Source organism: Egretta garzetta, unplaced genomic scaffold (genome assembly GCF_000687185.1).
Source record: "Egretta garzetta isolate BGI_Z169 unplaced genomic scaffold, ASM68718v1 scaffold91, whole genome shotgun sequence".
Taxonomy (NCBI): Eukaryota; Metazoa; Chordata; class Aves; order Pelecaniformes; family Ardeidae; genus Egretta; species Egretta garzetta.
Window position 1 is genome coordinate 362343 of NW_009258661.1, and position 24036 is coordinate 386378.

At 38.8% G+C, this 24036-nt stretch overlaps 1 protein-coding gene across 1 annotated transcript in view; it reads left to right on the forward strand.

Moving 5' to 3' along the window:
- Positions 1–24036, forward strand: part of SUCLG2 (succinate-CoA ligase GDP-forming subunit beta) — a 127168-nt gene that overhangs the window by 94244 nt on the left and 8888 nt on the right. The window lies entirely within an intron of this gene.

Consider the following 24036-nt stretch of genomic DNA (forward strand, 5'->3'; position numbering starts at 1 on the left):
TTCCTCCCTCTTTTTCTGTGTCTTCATCCTTTCCCATATAGGTACCTGTTTTCCTAACACCTTTTCATTCCTCCTTTACCCATTCACCTTTCAGACCCCACACTCTTGTTTGGGCTTCCAAATACAGAGCTTTATCCACCTCCCTGGTAGGAAGTGGTGACCGAGTACATCTCCACAGTTCAACACCTCACTGGAGGTGGAGGAAACAAATATTACTTGGAGTAAGGAAACTGGCATGGTGTTATTTAATGCTGAGATGTGTCTGGGTGGGGGTTAACTGGTGTTCCAGCTCTGGGACATGGGTCTCATGTTTTGTCTTCAGAGCTGTTAAAAATCCCCCGGCTCTGCTTGAAATTGAGCACGGAATTTATTCAAGACTCGGGGGTTGGGGGGAAGTCAGTGTCAAAGACTGAAGGATCCCAAGATCAGGGTCCCAAAGTGGCTTCTAGAAAGTCACAGAGCTTGTCAGTCACTGGAGCAGAACCATGGCATAGACTTGCCCATGCGGTTTTCTTTTGACTCGTGTTCGATATTACCTTTTTTTAGAGTTAATATTTTGGAGTGAATCTCTTTGTTTGTAGCTTTTATTGCAGAAAGGAAGAGATAAATTTTTGTCTATGCTTATTAATTTTCTATCATTTTTTCCCAGTCAACACACACCACATTTCTGCCTTATCTTAAAAGCAAGCTTTTTCAGTACTGGAGTAAATTTTCTAATTGAATACATCCAGTTGGCATTCTAATAGCTTGTCAATTTGTACGTGTTTGACAGCTAGCCCTGTTGCCTTCACAACTAATGCTAGTTGAGTGCCAATATAAGTGAGTATGATAATAGTCTGTCTGATATTACGTCTAGTCTTTTTTCTAAATGTAATGTCAACATTTTTCTGAATCTGTTGTGGTGTTTTCCTCAAAGAAAATGATTGCAAAGTAATGAAATCTTGCTTTGTTTGTCATGTCTGCGGACACTGAACCCTACCAAGAATTTTTCTTTTTCTTTCAAACGTCAGAGAATTCAAGTTGAGAACGCTTTGTAAAAGAGGTCTTATTAGCCAGAGTATGACAATAGGAAAAGAATGTAAAACTTGATGTCCATTTAAAAGAATGAAAGGGAAAGAAAAAAGGCAAAGAAAGGCTGCCCTTTAAATGATTGATGGACTGCCTAAATCAGGTATAGTCTGAATTAGACACATTTGGATAATTGACCTTCTGAATGGATATAGATTAAGTTTGATTGATGATGTCACTATTTGAATAAAGACTCTATTTTTTGCCATTTTTCCTGGTTTCTTCTGTTGTCATCCAGAGACAATTAAGTACTTTACTATGTATCATGATTTTCCAAAAGACTATTAAATAGTTGGGAGGAAAGGTAATTTTTTACCTTCTGTACCGCTTTGGTGTACAAAAGTACCTCCATGTGAACGCTGAGTTACTTTGGTGTACAAAAGAGATTTGCTGTAATTGTTTATGTTGCAGTGCTGAATAGAAACCTGGGCTGAAATCAGGGTCTCTTAACATCCTACAGCAGAGCTCTTCCTTTCCTTAAGCAGTTTGATCTAAACAGGTAAATTGTGAAAAGAAGGTGGTCTCTGGAGGCAAAAGGCTTTTCCAAGGTTACCCAACAGTCAGTGGCAGCCCCTGTATTAGAAACCGGATTGTGTGGCCTTGAGTTGTGTAACGCCGCATCCTCTCGCGTGGTCTCCTGCTGCAGATGTCCCTGGTGTTGAGTCGGGGGGAAGCACATGTGCATGTGTATATATTTATATAGGTATCAAAGATCAATGACATTCAGCAGAAGTGTGCAGTACTACTGGTTCCTCTGTGGTGTTGTTTTTTCTGCAGCAGAAGGAAACTAATAAAAACTGTTCTCATTAAGATTTTTTCTTTTCCTGCTGTCATGCTGGCTGAAGAAGGTTTGATATCAGCATTTTGTCAGGAAATTTACTGAATTGACAAGAAAGGAGATGTTATTTATTAGTGTCCAAAACAAAGAAATGCAAATAAACACAAATAAATGCTATTGTTTTTTTAAAGCTGAGGAGAATCCCTATAAAATGAAGTCACTTTCATTTCATCTCATCTGCTTTGTTGAAATAGTGGCCTATGAAGAGAAAAAGGTTACTTTTGGAGATTTAATGCCCTGAAAGTTTACAGGCTTGATGCTTAAGCAGTAATAAGTGAAGCATTAAGGTGTTTCTTGGGGATTAATGACTGGCTGGGAGGAGTTGATGGCTCGAAGAATAGCTGAGGACCATTAAGCTCCACTGGTCATTAATCTTCGAAGGCTGCCTTGAATACTGAGGTCATTATTGCTATTAGAAAATAAATATTTGAGGAGGGGGGGAAAGGAAGGATCATACAGACTTCTAAAGTACATGGTTTGAATGGTTTAGTAGCTACCCTGTCTATCATATGTCATGCTAGGTGAACAGTCACTAATATTATTAATCTAGAGGATTAATAATAGTTTTAAATTTACACCGCTCAGGTTGCTTTTATTTTAGTCACTAATTCAGGCTGTAAAGGCCATTAACATCAGGATAAATACAATTTTAGAAATGTGAATGTAAGGGGTGTACAGCTGTGCAGATAGAGAACAGGCCATGTAATGGTGCTTCTAACTTTGTTTTCATGTTTAAATGAGTTATGCCATTAAACATCCTTCATTCTGCAGCCCCGTTCCCTATTTAGGCACATGGTAGGTACATGCTTGTGTCTTATTTCGCTGTCAAGGGACATACCTTTCCTTGTCTTCTGTGTTCAGCAGTGGTGTTCTCTACAATTCTTTGCAGAATGGCATGGTGTAGCATTTTATTTCCTTCTGGTCAGACTTGCTTTGTGTATGAAAAGGTCTAGAAGTGGCCTTCTGTGTCTCAGATACAAATGAAAATCAAGCTGGTAATGCTGCTGCTGTTGGCAGTTTCTGGTCTCCAGCTGCAAAGCAGAGAACGGTGTCACCTGGAAGAGTGGATGTACAGTGTTAACTAGAAACAGGTGGGGTTTAGCTGTCTCCAAAATGCACTGCTTCTATTTGCTGTTTGTACAACCTTTACCACATGAGGGATGTTTTGCATCTTTACCACACTTTGTGCTATTATAGGGGTAATGTCAGATGAAGATCAGCTTGTCTTTATCTTTGTTAGGGCTACAACACCTAGGGTTACAAAATTGAGCAAACTCATGAACAAAACATTTAGGGGGGGTTTCTTCATCTTTTTGCTCCTTTTAGCTTGGTTTTCTGTACATGCTTAGTTTATTTTCTAGGTTGAACTCCCCTGCTCTCATCTCATGTCCTACCATCATAATGAGCTGTCAAGGGAGCAGCTGATGAATATACTGATGATCAATCACCTGGTTTTTGTGTCTATAGGTTGCTGCTGGTTTTAGTGTTCATTAGGATGATGCTATGTCACACTCTTAACTCTCAATACCTTAAATTACTCTTGACTTCTTAATTACTACGTTTTGCAAAGATGATCACTGAAAATGTGTGTTCCTTTATAGAAGGTGCCACCTATGGGACTATGTCTCCAGCTCTCTAGGACTACTGAAGGCCAGCAGAAGAATCTGAAGGGATGTCTTTTGCTATTAGGCATAGTTATGCTGCTGAAAAGTGGGTTTAGCTTTTGCTCACATCCAGCCCTTGTTTAAGTCAATGGAAGATTCTGTATGGATTCTGGGAAGCTCCAGACAAGGTTCCGGAGTGGCATGTAGAAGCTACATGGCTCAGTTTTTCCTTGTTCTCAGTCCAGGAAGCACCTGCTATGTGCTCCAGTCAATAGCTATTCACCCACTAGGAATGTTTAGGGAAAGTAAGGCAGGATGCTTGAGGCATGTAGCAAAAAGGATCACTGAGATACAGCCTTTAGGGTGTTGCCTCTATGTTTTGCAGAAGCTTGTACTTACATAACTTAGTGTCTTCATTTCTAAAGTATACAGACAAAAATACTTGGGAATCTACAAAATACTTGGGAATCTATTATTTTTTAGATTTACATTATTCATAATACTCACTTTACAAGCTTGAAATTAAAGCTTCCTTCTTTAGTGATTTTGCCCTTTTTCTGTTTGGCAAACACTGATTTCTTCCCCACCCTCTGTGTTTCTAATGAACCCTGAAATTACTGTAGCCTCTTCCATTTCCTTCTTGATGCACTGTCAGCATCAGTATCGCAGAAGATGCCCTAGTTGTTTCTCTTTCTAGGACTTTGAATGTATATCCAGGGAAACGCTAGCTTTGATTTACTTTACTTGCTTGAGAATCTCTTTCAGTTATTGTTTTTGTTATTAAGGTACATATTCTTTTTGCATCATGTCAAGTATCTGCCATTCCAGCTTACTGGTTTTGAACTCCGTTTCCTTGTATACCTGCAGCACTTTAATGAGACAGACTTGTTTCAAAACGATGGGTCAGCTGTTCATCTGGTACAGCCTTACCAAAAGGAATGCAGGTGAGCAGGCTTGCATCTGCTGGTTCTACACCTGTAACTAGTTATGGGGGGGAAAGCCAAGTAAAAGCTACCCTTTTACGCCAGGGTAAAAACAAATTTATATCCCTGATCCGTTCAAGATGTTAAGCTACATTACACAAAACCAAATCTGTATGTGCTCCTTGAGACAGATTTGCAGATTCAGAAAGACCTTTAAGAACATGTGGTCTGACTTCCTGCAAACTCTTGACTAAAAATTCCTGCCTTGAGTTCCAAGTTGTGTGATTGAATTAGCATGTGTCTTTTAGAAGAAACTCTCAACCTTCATGTACATACTTAATTAGTTTAGGCAGATACCACAAATATACCTGTAACTTTTCCATAGATAACCTGTTTTCATGACTGAGATTCCTTTTTATCCACTCGAATTTTCAGAGTTTGTGATTCCTATTGTAGTATGGTGTTACCTTCTAAAGTATCAGGTATCTTCTGTCAAAAGTTACTCTGTAATCTTCCATTCAGTAGCATAGTAGATTAAGTTTCTTCAGTCAAGTGCATTTTTGAGATTCTGAGTAACTCTTACGGCTGCTTTCTCCAACTCCATTTTTTTTTTTTTTTGCCAAAAATCTGAGAATGTGAGAATTAAACTCGGTGTTAAGAGGAGAAATGACCGAGGCAGCCATTGCTTTGTAGTCCTGATGTTTTGCACAGCAAGGAGTACCTAAAAACCAGAAACTTAATGTAGATAGCAACACCAAAATTCAGTTAAAGACCTCCTTAAGAGCCGTGCATAATACCAGTTTTGAAAGTGTGACAAAGATGCTGAAAGCCCTCTTTCTGGTTCCGTTCTGCCTCTCCCTACTAAAACATTTTAAATGGAAGACTTTACCACAAGTGAAAGATGAATTAATCAATTTAAGCCTAAGGCAAGACAAGGTATATGTCAAGTTACAAGTTTTTGGTGAAAAGCTGTCTGCTGCTGTGGCTGATGTGTGCAAGTTGCATAGCAAGCTATGCAATGAAACCGAAAACTTAGGAATAAATACGTGTCTGGTGTTGAAAAGTGAATGAAACAGACTTGTACTGCCACTGAGTGCTCCCAGAAAAGACGTTCTTGTAGAAATGAAAGATTAATGAGAAACAGGCAAAAACTTCAGCATCGTGTTTTACTGAAGGAAACTGCTGCCTGTAGCTTTTTCATAGTTGGAAAACCAAAAAAGCTATCCAGAAATCAATAAGATGGTTCTTGTTTCTTTGAGGGTTTCTATGTGAACCTTAACATCTGCAGTTGTGCGCAGTGTTCAACTGGGTCCATGCTTATTTTTTGACACATAAATGGACCAACGTGCTTTTAGAAGAATGCTTACAAATGCTTACCATACAAGTGAAGGCCTGAAAATAACCAGGATTTAGACTGAGAATCCAAGCATCCTGGTGGCATCTGTATTCAGCAATGTATAAGCTGAACTGTTGCAGAATTCTGTGTTTTAAAAGAGTTTGTCCTGCCTGTGCTACAACCAGTGGTTGTAGCTAAATGTAGATCCTGACCAAAGCAGTAGTCTGATTTTGTGAGTTGACAATAAGTAGGTTCTTAGTTGTCTGGCTGTAAAATGTTTGAAAGAATTTCACTGCCTTCTTCCTGTGGACCGTTATTAACTGGGAGCATTCACAGCTCTGCCATGAGATGGGTTTGTGGAATTCATTTGTCAAATAGTAAATGTGGGACATAAAGGAAGGTTGGAATTCCACAGGGTTGGGCGTGGTAGAGGAGTTTGGACAGATACAAGTAGGACTTGCAAGGACTTGCTGAGGTTTGATTTCAAAGCCTTAAGAGTAAAAAATTATTTCAAAAGTAGCTTTGTAACTCGTGCATGAATTTTATACTAAAGGGAAAGCAGCAAGCTTTCAGTGTGGAAGTACTTCAGCATTTTCTGCCAGTTCCAGTGTTTTCTAGAAGTCATCATCACAGCTGCAGCCATAAGAGGAAATCAGCGATATTGGATTTGCTGAGGTCCTGGTAATCAAAACCTAGCAGGTAATAATAGCGGCAGGCTATGCTGGTGATTAACTGGACCACAGTTGTTTTGCAGGAAGGGAAACTTTATGGGAACTTGAAGTCCAAGCCAGAAAATAACTGAGATGATGGCATTCAATGACTGCTCATTGTAAATAAGTGCAAAAAACAATGGCCAGTCTGAGGCATAACTGTTTAGACTAAGAATCCAAACATCCTGGTGACGGTGATATGTCACGTCCTTGGTCTTGCCTTGGCAATTTGCGTTCAAGGATGATGTTGAATAAGCCTCCTTTGAAACATCAATACAGTGAGCTTTCTGTACCCCAAGTAGCCCGTCCTTCAAGGAAAAGAATAGAGAATCAATAAACACAGGATAGGAGCAAAAGCATTACCAATTTGGGTCAGAATTGTCATCTCTGCTAGTTATTAGATCTCTGACAGTAACTTTTAACAGATGGCTACTTAGAAGAGAAGGGTTAAAGAAACCCTGTAAGAGGCAATTAGGAACCAAAAATAGAAAATCTTATTCAGATATCCTGATTATTTTTTTTTAAATTTACTAAAACTTTGTATTGGGTTTTCAACAATAAAATCCATATGCTTGGAGTGGTTAAATATATTTATAAAGGTCAATCTGAGAATATAATTTCAATAGCAATGACTTATTTTAAATTGGTTTATATATTCTCCTTACTTCTGATAGTGGTGACTATAAAAGAATGTTCTCTTTATGGGAACAAGTAAACGTATTCGTCACATAAGGATTAACGAAATACAAGTTTAGCTGTTGTTGGTTGCTCTGTGAAGTACCACACCTGTTTACATCTGAATCCATTGCAAAACAGTTCTACATGAGGTTTTTCCTAATCTCTACGTCATCGAATATTTGAAAACATATAAAAATGGAAGAATTTTGCAGATGTATTTAGGTGCTTTGTTATCCAAATGCGATTATTTGGACTTTGAGCAGGTGTTGGTTTTTTGACAGGATGAATAAAATACTGCCATGTACGATAATCTTACTGCTCTGCTTGAGCAGAGGAATACATGCACAGATGAGAGAGTGCAGGAACTGGCAAACTGGATCATTTCAATATTGCTGTGTTATTGTTCTTTCTGATTTTCATCAAGACTAGCCAGTTAATTTGCTTTTTTTGGACCACTGGCTGTATGACTCCTCACCTTTCCGGAGAACTTGTATGTATTTTAAGTGAAACTTTGAGATATTCGGTGCTAGATAACCTGTGAAAATGAACACTGACCCTTTCATTCTGCTTTTCGCTTTCTGAATCCGACCTGTCTTATTCTTAATCCATGACAATGCTTTTTCTTCCACATCAAGTTACTACTTTGATAATCTCTTGCAAAAGAACCTTTACAAATGCTTGTGCATGTTAATTACAGTGCATGAGTAGCCACAACTTGCTGACACAGTTCATTCTTTCTTTGATTTTGAATTCCAAAGCCTCTTGATATGTTGTTAATCAAATATTTGGGGTTTGTCATCCTGCTTGTTGAAAAATCAAAAAATGGTGACTGTGAAGTATTTAGTATTTATGAGAGAAATGTACTGACTGTTTCAACAAGGACCTATCACACTTTTCCAGTGCTTCTCATTTCTGATGTGCATCAATTTTGTCTGCAGCAACGTGTTGCCTGGAGTTGCGATGGGTAATCATCACATTTCTAAGATAGCTTTGATCGTATGCTTATAGGGGATTTTGTGAACAATCTTAATTCCATGTGATCAGCATAATCCCAAAAGGAAGGAGCGGTACAGTAATCACTTTACCGTTTACCTTGGCTTTAATTTGTTGAAAAATTTTTAAAGTATATTTTCTTTATGCAATTTCAATAGTGTTTCACTCGTCGTTTTGGAACAAAGAAGAGCGTTTGTAACTCTCAAAAGGCAAATGTTTTTCTTCATGGAGGTAAACCAAGTTTCGCTCTGTTTCAGGCATTTATGGTGAGAAGGAATTGTAGGCAATGGAACAGATTTACAAAAAAATATATTTTTGGTCGCTACTTACTGAAAGATTCAGATATGCTTCTAATTTGGATCAAATTTGGAACTGTTTAGAAGTTTGTAGGGCAAGGAGATTTTCTTGATGCTTTGCTTTTGATACTACTTAAATTTTTCTTCCAGGTTGTGTTTAATTCTGAAGAGAATCAGCATTCCAGCAGACACCAGGGAATAGCCTGTTGGTTTTTCTGTTAGGTACAATGTAGGACTTTTTGGGTGTTTTGAAGCAAAGTTTTGAAACATTGCCCAGTCCTTTGTGGAAAGAATTAAATTCATAGGCTCAAATCAAGGGACTAATTCAAAAGAGTTTGCCAGTCTGTGACTGGCAAAGGATTATAAATGAGTATATCTGTCAGCTGCAGACACTGAAGACAAACGACAAAATGAAACTTTGATAATGAGTGTATTATTATCTGTTGTTATTCAAGAATCGTTCAGTCAACTTTATGGATTATAAAGTTAAATTGTTTCCCCTCCTTTCCCAGTCCTCTTTCTGTCACGCTACCAAAAACTAATTTGCCAGGCTATATGTGAGTTACAGGTATCTAAACCAAGTCGTCCATTTTCAAGTACCTGTATTAGATTTCTAGAGCAATCTGGTATTAAGTCTGTAAGAAATTTGGTGTTTTGTTAGTTCAAGGGTTAACTACGATGACAAACAGCATTTAGAAAGAAGTGGCATCATGCTATTCTAGTCAAGGTCTTGGCACACCTTTTGTATCCTTAATTATTTGTGTGGTAGTTTTTTGCTTGTTTATTTTACCAGCCAAAGTTTTTTTGTCTGTCGAAGATGTCACTTGTGCAATGTGCCTGCGTATTATTTTTATTCTCTTTGCATGTGAAGAGCTTGTAAAGATCTTGTAAATTTACTTTTCCCATCTGAGTGGGGGAAGAAAGGATATAAATGCTGCCATTATATTCAGAACCGTATTCAAGCAGCAGATTACATTTCTGGTCTATTTTGGATTAATAAAACACTCCTACAAAGCATTTAATCTTTTAACATAAGCGGCATAGTTTGCTCTGTCTTCATGTTGACTCCTAATTGAAAATAAAGTTTGATGAAAATACGGTTTTACAGGAAGCATAATCATACAGTCTTTCAGATCTAAACACCTGTTGATATGGAAAGCAAACTATTCTTGCAAATTATTTAAGCCTGTGAAATTAACTCTAATGAATGGGGGTTTTTGTATCTGAAACTCAGCCTTTATGTTTTCAAAATAAGACAGGATTTCAAGCAGTTAATTCCAATGACAACTTTTCACAGCTTAAGAATTACCTTAGTTTTTACAGAATTAGTCTTAACCCATGGCCTTTAACATTTTACCCACTCATGCAGGCATTTTTCAATTAATAAGAGGGCTGGCATCTTAGCAATGAATATAGATAGGGAAGCCTGCAATTAATAGATAACCCGAAACAATAGTTTTAATAGCCCGTGATTGAGCTTATTTAATATGTAAGGAGATTTTCTCCCTTAAAACAAAGAATAAGTAAATGTGTGCGAGATTACTGGCATGCATCAGGGGTATGCCATTGTCTGGGCTGAAAAGAGCCGCGCATCTGTAGATAGTTGATAATTCAGATAATTATTCATTTATGTGTAACTGACTATTTCATAATGAGAGGGGTACACGTTTGGGGTTTTATTTTGTCTGAATTAGATAGGGAAATGATTAATTACAGAGCTGTATTTCGTGTCAAGTTGTGAATAAATATGTTTAGCATTCGTATGGTTGTTTACAAACAGGAAGCCCACACCGCTTGCCAACAGTTTGATTAAAAAAAAAAAAAAAAAAAAAAAATCATTCAATTCATCACTAATTCTCTGTAGGAAAGATCTTTACATTTGTGTAACTTGGCATATTGTGATTAAATTCTTTTAAAATGTTTTAATTATGCAGGAATAAACCAGAGTCCTTTTATTTGCTCTTTGTAAACACTCTAAGGTGTCACCGAGGTGGGAGCTGTTGAGAGCGCTGCAGGGTACCTTGGCTTTTGAAAGGTACTCAGCTGGGGGATTTTGTATGTGTCCACACTTAATTGATAGATGGCCTTATCAAATCAAATAATGAATTCAAGAAATAGTTCTACAATTAAAATTCTTCAGCTATGTGTTGCTGCCCTAAAGACCAAATGTGGTAGAGTACTTTGGGCTGACATCTCATGGAAATGTGAGTACTTGTGATGCTTTCCACCCAAAAAAGAAGGGCCTTCTGGAACAGGGACTTGGTGCAAAGGTGTTCAGTTTGTCCATCGTCTTTTCTGCAAGCGCCGCTGAGAATCACTGAGTTCCCATCCCAATCAAAAGACCTGGATAAGGTCTTCTCTATGTGTCCTCTGCTTGCTTCCCAGAGCTATAATTTGTCTCTGTTTAGGGCCAGCACTGGTGACAATATAGCCACACATCGCTGCGGTGGGTGGCTGCAAGTGCCTGCATTTGTTTAAAGTGCTTTCCTGTGGAGGTGAATTGCAGCACTAAAATGGCAACTGCAGTGAATTAAAAGGCAATAGCTTGAGGCACGTGAGGATTTGCTTTCAGGACCAGTATATTAGTTCACAGTGGAACCACTGTCATTTTGCAGCTGCTGGATTAGGTTAATTGCTGTTAACAGTACACTGTCATTACTGTTGTTGTGACTGGTAGTATTTCTCCTTTTGTATTGGCTCTTGATGGACCAGGATTCATTGTGCCAGACAGTATATCAACGCAGCATAAAAAACAAGTCTCTAATTCAAAGGGCTGATAGTCCTAGGATATGACTTTGCATTACAGCTAAGTCTTATCAGCTGAAAAGGCAAGGTCTTGCTCCTCTCTCCTTCCATTCGTGCTTTAATTGAATTAAAGCCATTACAGGAACCTGTGCCCTGAGGTTCCAGAAGGGTCCAAGATGGAAAATGGAGATGGAGAGCTATGATCACAGTCATTGCCAAGAGTCTTACCTTTGCCAGCCTGTAAGGTTTTTGGGAGGTTGGAGATGTCACAACTAAATGGTGTGAGTGGAGTGGCATGGGGGGAATCTTAATGGAAAACTTCTTTCAGACAGGAGAAAGTGCATTAAGATGACTGTTTAAGTTTAGACGGTGGCTGCCATCAGCTGGCAGGACAGAATCTAGGCAAGAATCTACCCTGTTGATGCTCGAAAACAGGGTGGGAATGAGATTATGGTGGGCCATTAAGGGCCTTGAAAGTGAAGGCAAGGCTTTCCTGATTAATCAGCACTACTATGGCAGACTGTGGCTCAGCATGAAACACCTACTTGGAAACATTTTTATGTAATCTCTCTTTCAAATTCTCTTTAGCTACTACTGTGCTTAAGTACTTAAAAAGTAATTAACGAAAACTACATGCAATACGTGCATTAAACTGTTTCTGCCTGCATTGATTTCCCTGCTTATAACCATTTGTATTGTTTTCTTTTGAAATATAGACTTTGAATTTGCTTTTATTTTTACAGCTTAGCCCAGATCATGATTGGTTCTCACTACTGCGTGCATGTGAGAACAAGGTGTGTTTCTCGTGTGGTGAAATAGGAAAAATTTTCCATTGTCAGGATCTTCCAGCAGTGAAATGAAAAAAAAAAAAAAAAAATAAAAAGAAAGAAAAAAAAGGTTGCCACAAGAAGATATAAACCTGGAATTTCACTTTTGTGCTACCAAACTATAGAATAAGTCATCTCCTTTGGATGTACTTGCTTATCTGATTTCGAGTTCAAAAGGTATGAGACAGTGCTGGACTTGGCTGTTTGCTTAGCATTAAATATTAAGATTGAGTTTTGCACTAAATTAAGGTTCTGAAATAGGGGTTCTCTGGGAGTTGGCTTCCTACACCAAGGAACTACTGTTAAGTTGCCAATATAATACAGTATTGATCACTGCAGAAAATCTGAATTTAGAAAAAGTCTGCTACTGAAGTCAAGTGACAGCTTTTGGCTGTGTGATAGATGGTTGGTTTTATAACTGAATATTTGCTGGCTATTTGTTTTCATCATGCTTAGTTTCAAGTGTTATGACTGCATACTTCTGAGGCTCATTGTGCCGTTTTTTGCAATTTAATGTGGGAGTTTCAAATCCTCGTAAGATTTTCTAATTGTCATTGAAGTTAACAGGTATCCATATTTTTTTAAGTAGGTGTGGAAAACTCAAAAAATGGCTCTCCTAGATATATTTTCCTTGACCATGCTGCAAAATCACTTGTGAAGCAAGGGAATATGGTTAACAGAGACACCTACAATTCCATGTGTTGCTCTGTACAGAACTGGGTTGAGATATAAGAAGCAGGCTGTGATTTACATGTGTCTCCTGTTAATTTTAATGTGTATGACTCCCCATGGCTGCTTGGAGCATCTCAACCTTGATTAATCTAAAGTTAAGTTTCTTTATGCTGGCTTATCTGTGATTGTTTTATGCTCACTCCATCTGTTTCTTAATGTAGCTCTATACCTTCTTTCACAGTTCAGGTTTGCTGATTATATCACTTCGGGGTTGTGCTTAAAACATTCAGCTCTGTTTTTATTACAAGATGCTGTGATAAATTTGTGAAAAGTGGCTGGTAGATCATTATCGAATAATTATTTCTCTGAAGGTGATTCCCTTTCTTAATGCAGAAAATAGGTGAAAAGAAGTGGTCTGAAAATGAAGATGATAGGTTAAATTATTAGGAGGAGTAAAGTGACATCACTGATTTGTACTCGTCAAAAAGTCAGGCCATTTTTTTTTTCCCCTTGTTATAAGGAAAAAATATTAAGTTGCATTTTATGATTTTGCAAGTAGCGAGACAATCCAAAAAGCATGTAGAACCACTTTGTCAACTCCTGAGTCATCCTGTTTTGCAATAATACGGTTCTTAGCTTAGCATCCTATTTGTGGGGATGTTATTACTGGTCATTAATTTTTAAACTGTCACTTTTTTTTGCAGTTTAAATTGCTTTATATAAACCTTGCAGAAGATAAAGATCATTATCCATCTTTCAGCAGTCCTGAGCTGAATGTCTTTATAATGCTAGAGTGGCCAATCTTCAGAAGAGACATTTCTGGAACAAAAGTTCTCACTAATGTTTAGGTGGTAGCAAGTCCTGATGGTCACCTACTGCTGGTGCAGACTGGAAAAGAGTCTGAGCTGATGGGTAGTAACCTGCCCCACATCTCCTTCTGCTGGTTGGGAAATGCTGCAGGCTGAGCTTAGCAAGGTGGGAGGGAAGTGTCCTAATTCTACTCGCTACTGTCTTCCATCTGGGGCTTGGTATGTCCCTGGCAGCTCTTCTCCCTGTGGTTGCGCACCAGTTGTTTAATGAGCGCGCTAGATGAAGCAAGAAGAAGAGGGCATACATAAGCTATTCTTAAGCTTGCTTCCCACATGTGCAAAGTCATAGGTATGGATTTCAGTTCCCATCTTCTGATCAGACTCCTATCCTTGAAAGGATAGGAAAGAGCAAGGAAATAATTGTATTAGAATGAAAAGAGAAGTAATCAAAATCACCCGTTCTGATCACTTATCCAATGCCACATTCTTCAATGGTATTAAGTGGTAACTGCTGAGATTAGACAGTATTGAAATCACTGAAACTGATAAAGGAATTTATGACTCAAGCATTAACTATTTTGTGATTTAATTTGGATGGGGGGGTGCAAGGGTGTAATAAAGAAATGATGGATATACTTTTTGTTTTAATGGGAGAATGTAACTGCATTGAATAAGATTTGGATCTGTCTTGGTCTAAGTGTTTTTCTCTGGTAGAAGCCAAAAGCAGGTTCCTAGAGAAGAACACAAGAGGACAAGTGTATGAGGGTTCTTTCCTGATATATTCCCCCTGCTTTCTGGTGATCTTTGATATCCTTGTATTTACAAGTCTTTAGTGGCTTTCCTCCCATTCATTTGTTACTGTATATTCTCAACTCCTGTAAGCTTTTGACATAAGCAATATTCTGTGGCAATGAGTTTCACACAATAACTATATACTATATTTAAAAATAACAGTAAAAGGACCTCTTCTGTATTTTCACCATCTCTGGCATTACGAAAACTAAGGACTGAGCCACAAAATTACTAGGTACAAAATGGTTGCACCCTGTTCCTTTTTCTCTTGCTACTTGCAGTCTTTGCTATATATCCTCACCTCAGCTTTCCTTTTCTGAGGTGGAAAGTCCTAGTTTATTTAGTTTTTCTGTATACAAAGTTTGTTCAGTACCTTTGTCACTCTTCTTTGTACCTTTCTCAGTTTTACTATTTCCATTTTGATTTACTTACATGTTAATAGTTAGCTGATTTTTATGTGGTAGTAATTCAGAACCTAATAAGCACAGTAATTCAGGTTTTTGATGACTACAGTGTTACCATAAAAGAAGATATTTTAATTGTTTGGAGATTTCAGAGATGTATATGTACCCATGACAATGCATTTTTATACTTTAATTAAGCTTCTTGAAGTACAGAATTCTTTTTTTAAAAGTTCCCATTGTCTCAGTAAGAAAAACAGTGTGACCTAGATAGGAGCTTCTGTAACATTTCATTCTCTTCTGCATGGGGAATACATATCAGAGATGTTTCTCAGGTGACAAAATCGGAAGATCCCAAGTCTCTCTAGAGCAGAAGAATAACTGTTCTTCATCTCTTTGCTCCCTTGTGATGGGTACAATCACTTAGTATTTTGATACTCTAGATAAATATAGTATTTATATTTCTAAGGTTATTTCGAAAGAGGGAATAAAGATAGGTTTTGATGACTGTTGGTTTCAGGAAATAAATCCCTTGCCATGATAGCTTGAAAAGTGGTAGTTGGGCCTGTCCCTTACCCAAAACAAAGTGTAGAGCTGAACACATAATGATGGGGAAAAGAACTGACAGATGACTGTGGTGCTGTGAAGTCCTGCAGTGTCAATCTTTCAACATGCGGAGTCTCTTAAAATTCCAGGTCCTGGGTTCCTGTGCCTTCTTCAAACAGAAGGTGAAATCTTCGTGTAATGTGAGTTCCCAGCTTTCAGGATGGGGAGAAAATCGAAATCTGTTTTAAAGATTAAGAATTATTTTCTTCTTGTTCTCCTGAGCAGAGATACAAAGTCACAATGATTGACTTCCCTTTCTTTTTTTTTTGTCTTCCTGGGAATTAGCAATATTCGTCAGACTCTTTGGTTGCTAACTTTGTATACATGGCCATTCCTTTAGGACCTCATTTTTCTGTCTGTAGGAACTGGTTCAGATGCTTCCTTTGCAAATCGTTTTCAGGGTTATGTTACTATTTTTCACCCCTGTTATGTTTTGGGGCCTTTTTTGTTCATAGTGTAAGAAAAGTGCAAGCGTCAAGCATGTTCACAAAAAGACATTTTAATTTTGTACTTGAGATTTTTATGGGCATAATTCTTACTGTCCTGACTGGGAGATCCAAAATTGCCGGGCTAAGAGACCTGACAAAACTCGTTTTGCGTTAGCCATTGCTTTGAAAGCAGCCATTGCCAAATACTTTAGAGAAAGGTGCCATGAACAAATATATCTTCAGTAGCTTGCAGGACAAATTAGTTTTTACTGTTTCCAAAGAGTGGATGACAGATGTTTGAGAGCACAAGCATGAGATTTTGGTACCTAGTAGACCTCTGGGTATTCTCATCAGACATAGATGTGCCTTCTTTTGGAGAGTGGCTGTATTCACACAAATCTTGCTGTCTCCCCAGACCACTCCTGGTAGATAGACTGCTTGGGTAGGATCCCTTGTGCCTTTTGAAGGCTGCATAGGTATCAGATAGGTATCCAGAAACTAACAGAAAAATTAATGTTTTAAAATAGTTTTAGTGTGACATGTTGTGCTTTGTTCAGAAACTTCACTAGCGGTCCTCAAACATTATTCACATCAAGATTTCAGATCTTGGTGAGGTTTTGGGGATTTTGTTTGTTTGTTTTCTTCCCTGCATTATGAAGGAACTCTCTGTTTACAGTAAGGCACATTCTGGCTGGACTTAAGTCAAAGTCAAATCAATGGCCAACAGGTAGAGAGAAGGTACACCTGAAAATGTTTCCAAATTTATAATACATACGTTTTTAACTGGCTGTTGAAATAAACATGAAGACTTGAACTAGTCATTAAATCAACAGTTCTGTTTAGTGAAGCCCTTCTGTGGATATTTGTGATTGGATCATTTAATGGTATCAGGTTTGGTAATTCGCCAGGTGTCTGTAACACACTCCAGAGTACTGACCAGTGCAACTTCCTATTGGAACAATTCATCTGACAGCAACCCGTGCTGTGGATTGTGTACTGCACCAGTACCATTTCTATCATATAGCCATGTTCTCCAGGTACTCCCTCTTTTGAGGAATATTGCATTTTTTGAGTTCAAATGATTTAAAATCGTTTGGCCTCATACCTTTTCACACATCATAAAGTATGATGAAACTGTACACAGATGCACCCCAGGGCATAGCATGTTGCTGAAATAACGGGAACACGTGCTACCTGTTGTATCACATTGCTTAAATGATGATCACATTGCTAAATTATTTTTCAGAAAGCTGTTTATTGTTTAGCAAACATCTAATTTGAACTTCAGACACTCAGAATGTTAGCGAAACTGTACTATGTGCCTTTGAGAAATTTATCTGAAGTGCAGAGGCAAAATTCAGCAAATATTGGATCAATTTTAATAGACTTTGGTGTTGTGGAAGAACTGCTTGCAGTCATGCTACTATATAAACTATCTTGGATGAGAGGATTTGGAGGGTATCTATAAGTTATCATGCTAATATGGTACAGTCAAATAGCATGAATTCCCTGCTTAGTGACCAGTGCTTACTGCACATGTCTACAAGAGTGGTGGCATGGGTGCGACTTGTTTTTTCTGGAATAAAATCCCCCAAATCAGACCTAAATGTGCAACTACCTTTGGTTCTGTGTGCACAAAGAGAAAATTAGAAGAAATCTGCCAGTCCTCAATTCATCTCATACCATTAATTTAATGAACTCTGATCCCTTGATATTTTTCTTATGTCAGTGCTACAGAGGAGTAAGACGAACTCCCAGGACAGAGATGTTCCTGGTGGTCCATTCTGGGAGCATCTTTGGTATCCGAGGACACCAGAGCTCTCCCTGCTATAGAACCCTGCTCACCTGCATGTTTTTCTTACCCCATCAAAGGGCCACAATCTGGGTCTGGTCAATTAGTGGAGGATTGTTGCTGAATCATTTTCAAAGCCGCAAAAGCCAGTAAAATAATATCCTGTTCTAGACCCTGAATCCGCTATAAGCAGGAAAGACTGAAGACTGTAGGCTGGCTGTTTTAGCACATCAGAAACTGGAGCCAAAAAGTTTTGATTTCGCAAAAATGTGGTATTTGGGACTCTTTGCATGGCACCAAAGGAGCCGCTTTGCTGGAAGGACTTCCCCCAGTGCTGGGCTGGTACCCAGGCCAGATACTGCCATCTCGCCAGCCATTCCAGAAAGGGCCTTAACATACAACAACTGGGTGTAGCAGAAACAGGGTGTTCACTCTTGCTGAGATTTACATTCCTCAGGAACCTTAAATACAGGCCAAAAAACAGCATTGGAGAAAATCCTTAATTTTCTTTTCCCCATAAATGTTGTCTGATATAAAAAGCTAGAGAATTAGAGTAATATTTCAAAACTGGATAAGAAAAAGTTACATTTGACCTGCGGTCCAAGTTATAATAATATAGAGACATTTTAAAATGTTTGTATCTGATGTTTGTATCTGACTTACCAGTTGGAGCAGAAAGATAGAGAGTGAAGAAGCAAGTGTATGGCATCTTTGGTTTATTACATTTTATTACCTTGTATTGAGAGTTGGAGATAATCTGCTGCTTTCACACTGAAACAAATGTTGTAAACTGACTGAATGAATAATAAAGACGAGTGGAATAATAGGAAGCATTTTATGCACCTGATTAAATTCAGAGTGAAGAAATACGCATCCCATTTTACCCAGTGGTTTGGGTTTTTTCTTAGTATTGCTGCCTACCTTCCTGTCTGGGACACAGGAACATTTTAATCCGGGTAAACTCAGCCGTTTCCAAAGGGTTTGGAAAATGTCCTCACCTCTCTGCCTCAGTGTCTGTGTCTCCAAAACAGATAGCAACGAGACTCACTTTCTCCTTGTCATGCTGAGGATTTCTTTCCTAATAAAAGCAATGTGTAGCCACTAAAACACTGGATGAGAGAATGTTCCTTGCTTATCTGCAGCTAATTAAATATATGTTCCTGGCATTCTCTAGTCCTGGCAAAGTTGTGCTCATGTAAGTGTATCTTGCCTTGCACGTCCCTAAACTGCAGCGGTTCCTGATGCTTTGCTGTTGATAAAGGTTCCCCCCCAATCTTCTCTGTGAGAAAGAAGCTTTTGCCTATCACTGTTATGAAGGCCAATGGACCTCTGCAAGGCCAAACTGCAGCCTGGATATCTGATTTTTTTTGAAGTGGTGAATACCCTTTTTTTTTTTTTAACTGGGATTCTCTGGGAGTTGAGGTGCTGACCATCTCTGAAGATCGGTTTGTGTATATAAAAGTCTTAAGTGAGAGCGCTTGTCTGGCTTGTGCATGATTGCAGTACTTACAGCCCCTTTACTTCTCCTCCATGTTCTGGGAATACATCTGCATCTGCTTGTGTCCCAGCATCCCGCAATGTCAGCCTCTGTGCATTCTATGAGCTGTTTGAGTGATTCGAGAGATGATCCTTCCACTGGTGTTTATTATGTTGAAGGAAAGAGAAGAAACAAATGCCTGGCAATATGTTGTTGGCTCGCTTTACTTATTTATTTTCTGGCAAGTTAATGGTTTATTTTGGTAAAAGAATATGTTTTTGCAGACACAAAATTAGACACCACTGACCAGAAGGATTGGGAGACATGGTACATGTTGTATTCAAACATGCATTATTTAAAAAGTGCTAGAAGCCTCCACTCAGGAGCGTGTTTGCCAGCTGTACCACGCAAACCCACTGTCTTCCATGTCGATGTGACCTGTGGCATCCTGGAGAAGAAAATTGACAAATAGAGTCTGCTTCATACTGTCTGGGTCCGCTTTTAGCTGATGAACGAGTTAGGAGTGGTCAATAAATGAATTCAGTTAGCTTGAAATGTAAAGATTTTCAGATTTATTTTTTTTTTTTTTTTTTTCAGATTTTAATCAAAGCAAACTGTAAGCAAGTTCTTTGCTGGTGTAGCTTTTAATTTGCTGCAGGTGTAGTTCTGCTGGCAGTTGTTGAATAGCTTGTTTTCAACTAAAAGGGTTGAGCTTCTGATCAACAATTTACAGCAAGGTCAGAGATTATATTGGTAACTTTATAGTAATATTTATAGTTTACTGTGTGAGCGTTCATGCATCTGTGTGTGCCTGTAAGGGAAGAGGTGCACACAGAGTCGACTGCAAGGCGTGCATCTGATGCTGCTAACAGGTGGAAAACTGTTGCAAATCTTTCCTGCTGTCATCAGATGAGATAATGTGGGGGGTTTTTTGAAAGAGCTTCTCATAAAAAATACACTAGCAGGAACTTTGATTAAAGGGATCTGAATGTTGGAATAATTATGGGTTTGAGCTATCTTTGTCAGCCATCCTGAAATATTCTTTCATAACACATATATTAAAACATTTTAAAAAAAACAAAACCCACACTTAAGTTCCACTGTACATTTCCAATAGTATTCAGAAGAGATCTGTGCTGTACAATCATGGTCTTGGTGATTTGGGGGTTGATTTTTATTGGACAGTTCTCTAGTTGTATTTCTGGCCTCACATTTTTGTACATAACTAATATTCATTCTGGTCATGAAAGGCATTAGCTAAAGAAGCGGTTTCACAGCTGGCTGGCACATTCCCACCTTATCCCTGCTCCTAACAGCACGCTGGAGGGGTTCTGGACAGTCGGATCCAGGAGCTGCTTTGGCCTCTGCAGGGCTCGGGTGCTAATAGGAGCACAGGAGAGGGGCGTTCATGTGCAGGGGGAGGGAGGAGGAAAGCACGACAGCTTCTTTGGTGGCTGCCCGTACTTCGATCATCTTCAAATGATTATGAAACCTCAGCCTAAGTTACTTTGCATTCATCTGGATTTCTCTTTTATGTGAGATTCAGAGCTTTACCTTGCATAAAGCGTCTGCCATCGTTCAGTGCTACAGCACATTGTTATCCTAAGCCTGATGTAATTGTTCTGTGGTAATAACAAAGGTGGAAAATGAAAGAGAAATAACAACTTGCAAGTGTCGGCTTTTTGTCCTCTTTAATTTTGTGCGCAGGATTTGTGGTGTTAGTGCAGACTGAAGGATGTTCAGCAGACTGGAATGCAGCGGCTGCAGACAGCGAGGCGTCCTGTGTATAGATTTATAAATGGGCTGTAGGAAAGGTGGAATGCTTTATAGGTGCTGCCTGGATTAATCCTTAAGCATATGATGATCAGATGTCAGTGTGCATTTTGTTAAGGCTAAGAACATTTTAGAGAAGAAAAAAAAAGAAGAAAATATAGTAAATGCACACACACTATATCTTTTTTAGAGTGCAGGCAGGTATGCTAAAGCTGCTTCTGCTGTACGTAAAATACCCTTAGTTGCGTGGAACCTGGCAGCCTGGTGGATTATGTCGGTGATCCAATACGATACAGATACAACTCAGTAATCTCCTAGTTAGTGTACAACTACACCTGTTTGGGGTGGGGTTTTTTTGGTGCCAAACATTCAAAGCAGAATTGCAGGCTTTGTCAAAGCTCACTTTAACAAAAAGTCATGGTAAATGAAAACTGTTTGTTTTATTAATAAAGCAACATGGATTTTTATATAGATATAGCTATGCATAAATATATCTAATTTCTTACCTGAAGAGAGAAAAGGCTGTCTATGTGTCTGCATATGGGTGCACAGAGTATTTAGGAGCTGTGGGATTAATGGGTGTTCCAGTACTTAGCACAAAGGCAGTGATAACGCAGCACTCGCTTAGCTGCTATCGCTTGTGCTTCCCAGCACCGGTGCTTAGGCCTGGCAGACTGCGGGTTGGTACCACTACTGATGGAGATGTCTTCATGCTATTGTGGGCTCCCTTATTTCGCCAGAGGAGTCTATAATCACTTGCGAGTACATTTGGTAGTGATTTCACATCTATTGGTTGTTTTGGTGGATGGAAAAAACCTAACCCGTGGATATACTGCTAACTTTGGTTTCCTTAACAATGTTGCTGCAATACAAAATAATTTTCTAAGGTGTGCTGTTGGGTAAAAATGGTTATTAGAATCATAATGCTATCAAGTAACCTGTCCTGTATGTAGACAGTTGCCCTCTACTTAACCTGTCCTGTATGTAGACAGTTTGCCCTCTACTTAATCTGTCTAATAGTCCATATGCATTAGATTCTGAGCATGTTAGTATGTAATGGTTCTGGTATGCAATGGGAGGTTTATTTTTCTTATAGACTTAAATAATGCAGAGATTGTGCATTCTCTGTGCACATGAAATACTGAAAACCTTTTCATCTGTCTCCTGGGTCTGAATGTTAAAGTTCTTTCAGCTGGAAATGCAAGATCTCGTCGGGCTACAGAAGCATATATAAACAATGTTCACAGATTTCAGTGGAGTTAAAGTGAATCTCAGCATTATTTGGACTGATCTTTTGGCTTATTTGGAAGATTACAATAAAACCCAAGATTGAATTCTCTACCTGATTCAGTTTCTTATTGATTGAATCCTTTTAGACTCCTCTCTAATTTAACAGTGTATTTTTATTAAAGCTAAGCATACAAACATCAATTATCCAAGCTGCATCTAATTTCCTTCAACATTTTTTTTTCTTTTTACTGCCAATGGATTAGAAGACCTGATTAGAATTCAGCTTGAAAGCTGAAAAGCAGATCCTTAAATGAGAATGTCTGCATTAGGAATTAAAATATCTGTACTGGGCATAAAATCCTCCTCCTTATCTCTAATAATGTAAACACACTTGGTTAAGTTGATCTGTCACATGCCTGGTGCAATGTCCCTGAATTAGGAGCTGGTATTAGAAAGGGTGGAACAGTGTCTGTGGCTTGTCCTGCTGATGGAATACATCACTAGTATATTGTAGCATCAAAATGCTTTGCATAAACACCTCTCTACAATAAGGGTTAATGTGATAAGAGTTTGAAGGGCTCAATCTTTTTTCATGTGTTTTTACCTCCTAACACCAAGAATGTTTGCGTGTGAACAGGCAGTAGGAGCAGGGCAGAGAAGGGGCTGTCTAAGGTTTCACTGCTGGTAGATTCTACAAAGTTAAGGATTATATAGCAATGCAAAGGTGAAATAAATAATTGCAATAGCATCACCAACTTAATATCCAGAAAGCCCTTGACTGGTAAATGCATTCATTTAACATGACATTAAAGTGTTGGCCCATGTCTAAACCATAAGAGTTATAAAATCAATTAAACTGTATGTTTTGATTTAACTGGATTATTAATTTCCTTCTGCCACCTCGTGCGCTCTGCCTGTGCTGAGGAAGCAGCGTCATGAGCCATAGGCAGGCTGTTACTGTGCAGGCTCTATGAACTGGAGCCGTTGGTGTCGTGTGTAGCACATCATAGTGCCTAATTTCAGAGGGAGAAATTTGGATATTAGGATTTTTAAGGGAGTTTCTTTTAATTATTGTTCTACTTGTATAGCATTAGAGATGTTTTGTGCTTTGAAAATACACACAAGAATTCTGTTTATAGTATCGGGATGCTCAGAAGAGCGAGCAAATCTTAACTGGATGGCTCCACTGCAAATAGTAAGAGGAGAAAAGTAGCAGGGGCAGGCAGCATCCTAGCACATCAGCACTGGAAAACTAGGTGAACAATTTGGTGTCTAATAAGCTTGAGAGGAGAAAATGGCACTGTGTCCTGTGTGGTTGGGTGGGAACTGTTCTGGCCACTTTTGGGTGGCATCATGAAAAGTCTTGGAGCTGAGGGCAGCAGCAGGTGATGAGAGAGATGTCAGCAAGGTAGTCCCATTGCCATCTTCATTTTACGGCTGTTCTGCTAGCACTGGAGTTCTATAGTGCAGTGGAAACACAGCATATATTTACAGTAAGGGATGCTTTTGCTCTCTGGGGTGCTGCTGAAGGATCCTGGTGAGCTGATTTCATGTGGGAGGCAAAGTATTTGTTGAGGTTTTTTTCTTTTTTTGCTGCATTGTGGATGGCAGCATTGCCAACAGTGGTGAGCTTTCAATCTGTGCGTGTGACTGCACATCACAGGAGTTAATTGTCACGTTTTGTCTGCAGAGAAATAGTAAACCTGATTGTACAGAGCTATAAACGTGCGTGACTGCAGGGAATTTTCTTGGTGCTGGTATGAGTCTGGCTACCTGAAGGTGGGCAAAGCAAATCTGTTCATCTTGTGCAATGAGTTAGGCATAATTGCGGTTGACATCGTGCACAAGTGAAATCCAGTGATATTTCATTCCTTCAAACCTAATCCTTTCTTTATCTTGTCTTCTTCTGAGTCAATGTGATTCTGGCAAAGCTTGTTTGTGACACCCAGTGAAGCTTATTGTAGAGTACCCCCAGTGCTGTGGATTAGCCCCGCTATGGAATGAGAAGCAGCATAGCTGCATCCGTATGGGGTCCTCC